The sequence below is a fragment of the Mirounga angustirostris genome, unplaced genomic scaffold (assembly GCF_029215605.1).
Source record: "Mirounga angustirostris isolate CCGP_5_RB_7025 unplaced genomic scaffold, mMirAng1.0.hap1 SCAF_1, whole genome shotgun sequence".
In the NCBI taxonomy this organism is placed as follows: Eukaryota; Metazoa; Chordata; class Mammalia; order Carnivora; family Phocidae; genus Mirounga; species Mirounga angustirostris.
In genome coordinates, this window is record NW_026991709.1 from 7,887,053 (window position 1) to 7,893,052 (window position 6,000).

Sequence of the window (6,000 nt, forward strand, 5' to 3'; positions counted from 1 at the left end):
ACCACTGCTACCACCATTCCCCAAAGTGAAAAAGGAGAGAGTTCATGGCAGTTCCACTGGCTGGCTTGACTCTGACATCAGCAGACCACAGAAATTGATCTAGAAAGTGTACAGTCTTCTCAGAAGGCTCTGGAAGTAAGGGCCAGTGACTTTCCAGTCTAATTATAGTCTGTGAAGAGATTCTAGAGAAACACTTACAGATCATCACAGGCCACTCAAGGTCTGCAGTTACCTGGCTTCACCTATCAACTTAGGACATACCTTGGAGATATCTAAGATTATATTACAAGAGTTTACTTGTCTAAAAATATATAAGAATGTGTCTTTTGAGTTAGGGATTGAGATTTCATCGATGAATCGACAAAGCTTCAGATAAACTAGTTAATTGGGTGGGTTTGCCCAATAGCCAACAAAGGCTCTAAGTTTGGCAGTGGACTTCAAGGGTCTATGTGCCATCACCCTCAACCACCCTCTGCCACTTACTCATCCAGCCTATGGCTGAACATTGTGCCTCTCATACTGCCCTTTCTGACTAGGGCAAGGCCAGGCTCTTCATTCCCCCTTCTGTGGAGCAAAATCCACCTCCATCCTGCACCCATTAATTCTGGCTCTAACTCTGCGGTCACGGGTAACAGCCTGATTTTCTTTCCTTGAGGAAGCTCTAGCTGTGTGAAAGCAGATATCAGCCTCAGTGAGTCTTTTATTCTTCTTCATATGATCTGGGTTTAGTTTCCTCACTAATCCAAAGACCCTCTTATAATATGTTCCACTTCCTCTAAGCCTGAGCAAGTAAGCTGTGAGTTCCATGCTCCAAACACATGGTGTGGACTCTAGCCAAGAACCAGGAGAATTGGTCCAAATTCCTCCTCCTTCTAAGAATATCTATCACTGGAGCAGGCATGTACAGGAATACCTTGGAGATATTGCGGATTCAGTTCTAGACCACCCCAATAAAGCATATACCACAGTAAAGCATATACCACAACAGAGCAAGTCAAATAAAATTTTTTTTGTTACCTAGTGTATATACAAGCTATGTTTACACTACCCTGTACCCTATTAAGTGCAATAGCTTTATGTCTAAAAATAACATACATACCTTAATTTAAAATCCCAACCATCATCTGAGCTTTCAGGAAGTCATACTCTTTTTGCTGGTGGAGGGTCTGGCTCCAATGTTGACAGCTGCTGACTGCTCACGGTGGTGGTTGATGAAAGCTGGGGTGGCCGTGGCAATTTCTTAAAACAACACAACAGTGAAGTTTGCCCATCAATTGACTCTTCCTTTCACAAATGATTTCTCTGTAGCCCACACAGTTTGATAGCATTTTACCCACAGAATTTCTTTGAAAATTGGAGTCCATCCTCTCGATCCCTACAGCTGCTTTATCAACTAATTTTATGTAATATTCTAAATCCTTCATTGTCATTTCAACAATCTTCACAGCACCTCCACCAACGGTAGATTCCATCTCAGGAAACCACTTTCTTTGCTCATCCATAAGAAGTGACTCCTCATCTGGTCAAGTATTATAATGAGATGGCAGCAATTCAGTCCCCAATCTTCAGACTCCACTGCTGATTCTAGTTCTCTTGCTGGTTCTACCATATCTGCAGTGACTTACCCTACTGAAATCTTGAACCCCTCAAAGTCATCCATGAGGGTGGGAATCAATTTTCTCCAAATTCCTGTGAATTTTGATATTTGACCTCTTCCCAAGAATCATGTATGTTCATAATGGCATCTAGAATGTAAATCTTTTCCAGAAGTTTTTCAGTCTACTTTGCCCGGATCCATCATAAGAATCTATGGCAGCTATTGCCTTATGAAATGTATTTCTTAAATAATAAGACTTGAAAGTCGAAATTACCCCTTGATCCATGGGCTGCAGAATGGATGTTGCATTAGCTGATGTGAAAACAACATTCATCTCGTTGTCGATCTCCATCAGAGCTCTTGGGTGACCAGGGGCCTTAGTAGGTCTCAACAGTGGGCTTAAAATATTCAGTAAACCATGTTGCAAACAGTTGAGCTCTAACCTAGGCTTTGTTGTTCCATTTATAGAGCACAGGCAGAGTAGATTTTGCATAAATTTTTAAGGGCCCTAGGATTTTTGGAATGATCAATATGCATTGGCTTCAACTTAACGTCACCAGTTGCCTTAGCCCCTAACCAGAGAGTCAGCCTGTGTTTTGAGGCTTTGAACCCAGGCTTTGACTTCTCCTCTCCAGCTATGGAACTCCTAGATGACTCTTCCAATAGAAGGCTGTTTTGTCTCCACTGAAAATCTGTCGTTCAGTGTAGCCATCTTCATGAACTATCTTAGCTGGATCTCTGGATAACTTGCTTTGCAGCTTCTATATCTGCACTTGCTGCCTCACCTTGCACTTTTATGTTTTGGACACAGCTGTCTTCCTTACACCTCATGAACCCACCTCTGCTAGCTTTAGACTTTGATTCTGCAGCTTCCTCACCTCACTCAGACTTCATGAAATTGAAAGAGATCGAGCCCTGCTCTGGATTGAGCTCTGCCTTAAGGGAATGTAGTAGGTTTGATCTTCTATCCAGACCACGCAAACTTTCTCCATATCAGCAATCAGGCTATTTTTCTTTCTTGTTATTTGTGTGTTCACTTTTCATTTCCTTCAAGAATTTCTCCTCTATATTCACAACTTGGCTTAACCCTATAGAAGCAAAAAGACCTAGCTTTAGGCTTCAGCTTTCCACATGCTTTCCTCACTGAGTTTAATTATTTTTAGCTATTGATTAGAAGTAAAAGATGTGTGATTCTTCCTTTCACCTGAACACTAGTGGCCATTGTAGGGTCTTTAATTGGCCCAATTTCAATATTGTTGTGTCTTAGGGAATAAGAAGGCTGAAGGAGAGGGAGAGAGATGGGGGAATGGCTAGTTGGAGGAGTCAGGACACACACAACATTAAATATTAAGTTCACCACTTTATACGGGTGTGGTCTGTGGTGCCCCAAAACAATTACCATAGTAACATCAATGATTACCATAATGAATATAATAATGATGAAAAAGTTTGAAATAGTACAAGAATTAGCAAAATGTGACACAGAGACACAAAGTGAGCAAATGCTTTTGGAAAAATAGCACCAACAGACTTGGCTCAATGCAGGGTTGCCACAAACCTTCAAACTATACAAAACACAATATCTGCAGTGAAATGAAGCTTGACAAAATGAGATCTGCCTGTACACATGTGATGTTGTGTAGTGATTTGTGATTTACAAAACACTTCCCATAGACCATTTCTAGGTTTTATAGCAGAATCAATATCGACAATGCAACATGTATGTAAACATAACATTGTGCAGTGATTTATAGTTTACAAAACACTTTCCCATATGCTGTCTAGCATATATAGCAGCCAATTTATAGTAGACTCACTTGAAAAATGCTTATCATTTCAACCTCTCATCTTTTTTGTAGCTGTTGATACTGAAAATCTTCTCCCCTTTCCATATTTGCATAGGGACTGCTCTGATCATATGGGATTGTCAGGATTCTCACAGATGTCCCATCTTCCAATCCTGCATGAATATGAATCACTGCAAGATAGCAGAGTCCTATAGTTAAGACGAGGCAATGAAATCAGAAAAATGGGGTTCAAATTTTGGCTCCCCCTTTGTGATCTTGGGCATATTTCATTTCTTTGCCTGTTTCCTTATATAAGAATGGGTTCATTATAAGACCTATCTCTTGTGGGAATCAATTGAGATCATCCTGTGCAACGCTTAGCACAAAGCCTGGCAGATGGCTAGCCCGCTTGTTACTTGTACTTATTCTTCTTGCTGGTGACGGTATTTTGGATGTCATTGATTTCTGTGCCCAGAGGGTTGGTTGACAATGTCGAAGACAAGCACTGCAGGACACCGAGAGAAAATTTCCCTGTGGAGACATTGATTCATTTACCAGTCATTACACATATAAACTAACTTCCCTAATTTATTTGTAAATGACCTATCTTTTTATATTTCTCTCATCTACAAGGCTAGTATAATGTATACCATTGATATACTAATATATATAGTATAGTGGTAATTGGCTAAGAGGTAATAGCAACAACAGCGCCCACCTTCTGGGCAGCTTCTTTCTTTCATGACAACGAGTGTTGGCAAAGATGTGGGAAAACTGAACCCCTCGTGAACTGTTGGCAGGAATGTGAAATGGTGCAGCCACTATGCAAAAGAGTATGGCAGTTCCTCAAAAAATTAAAAATAGAAATACCATGTGACCAAGCAATTCCTTTTCTGGGTCTATACTTAAGAGAATTGAAAATAGTGTCTCAGATATTTGTACACCCATATTTTTAGGAGAATTTTTCACAATAGCAAAAATGCGGAAGCATCCCAAGTGTCCATCAACAGATGAATGGATAAGCAAAATGTGGTCTATACATACAACGGAATATTATTCCGCCTTTAAAGAGAAGGAGGTACTGACATCTGCTACAACGTGGATGAGCCTCAAGGACGTTATGTTAAGTGAAATCAGCCAGGCCCAAATAGACAAATACTGATGATTCCATTCATATGAGGTCCCTAGAGTAGTCAAAACCATAAAGACAGGAATTATAATAGTGGTTGCCAGGGATCTGGGAGAGGGGACATAGGGGCATGAGTGCTTCGTAGGTATGGAGTTTTAATTTCACAAGAGGAGAAAAGCTCTGGAAATGGATGGTGATGACAGTTGCACAATGGTGTGGATGTATTCAACACTATTGAACAGTAACTGAAAAGTTGTTAAGATGGTAAATTTCATGTTATGTGTATTTTACCACAAAAAAGGAAGTCTAACTTGGTCTTTCCTATTCACACTGATATCCCTTCACCTTATGGTCTACTGTCTGTTAGTAGGCCCTTGGAGTGAACTCAATAAATATGGTAAACACATAAAAGCTGCTGGAGATCCTGGGTGAATTCACAAATTATCCATGACAGGCAAGCACAGGACCCCGTCCGTGTGCCCATGACAGTGAGCTGGGCCCCCGAGGATCAGACGAAGCAGTTGTTTTCATGATTTGCTTTTCTCCTTCACGGTCTTTCAAATGTATTCCCCTCCAGTGGATATTCTTCCCCTCATTTCCCAGCTTTTCTTTCTTGGGGAATTAAATTGCACTCGGGTCCTTGAATTGACCACCTGTCAGGTCATAAGCATTTTTAATTTCTCAGCCAGGTAGACTAGTGCTGAGAGCCTGTTTTAAACATCCAGTCTGGGTCTGAGCAAGAGGTTGGTGGTGGTTGCCATGGAGCTGGCTGTGCTCCAGACCCCAGAGGACACAAGAGCCATTCTGTTTTACACTCTGTCAAGTCCCTCAACAGAAAGTAAGCAGGCCCTTCACTGCCCCTAAGAAGTGGTCCTGTGTCCCCAAGTGCAGAGCAGAGTATGTATGCAAAGGAGCAGAAGTCAAGCAGAAAGGGAACCCACTACAGCCTTATTTGAAGGAGTGATTTCCCAAGTGGAAGTTCATGTTACCATAGCTGCAACGTATTACCCAGAAAATCCGTGGTCCCATCACTCAAGCAAATAAACTGCATCCTGCTGGTGAGTTTTGACATCAGTTCATACATTATGCAATAAAGATTGGAGTTACCTGTTTTTGTCACCTCTCTGGGGAGATCTTTGGGTGAGAAGCATTTTCGAACTATAGTTCTACTGTTTCCGAATCAGGAGTATAAGCATTGTTAAGGAAGAAAAAGGCTCACTGGTTTTAAACTGCATCTTGAAGACTGGCTCATGATGCAGGAGCATTTCTTTGAACCTACCAAGCATTCCCAAGCCGGCTGTTTGACGACCTCCTAGGCCACTTGCCTCTCAGCCAGCACATCTCGGTAAGAAGGCTTTCTCCCGTCTACAAACTGTAATTCTCTCTCTTCCTCTCTCTATCTCTCTCCGCTCTGCCTGCCAGTAAATTGCCTATTGTATTCAGCTAAATTGCCATTGTATTCAGCTTGTATTGATAACAACTTGTCC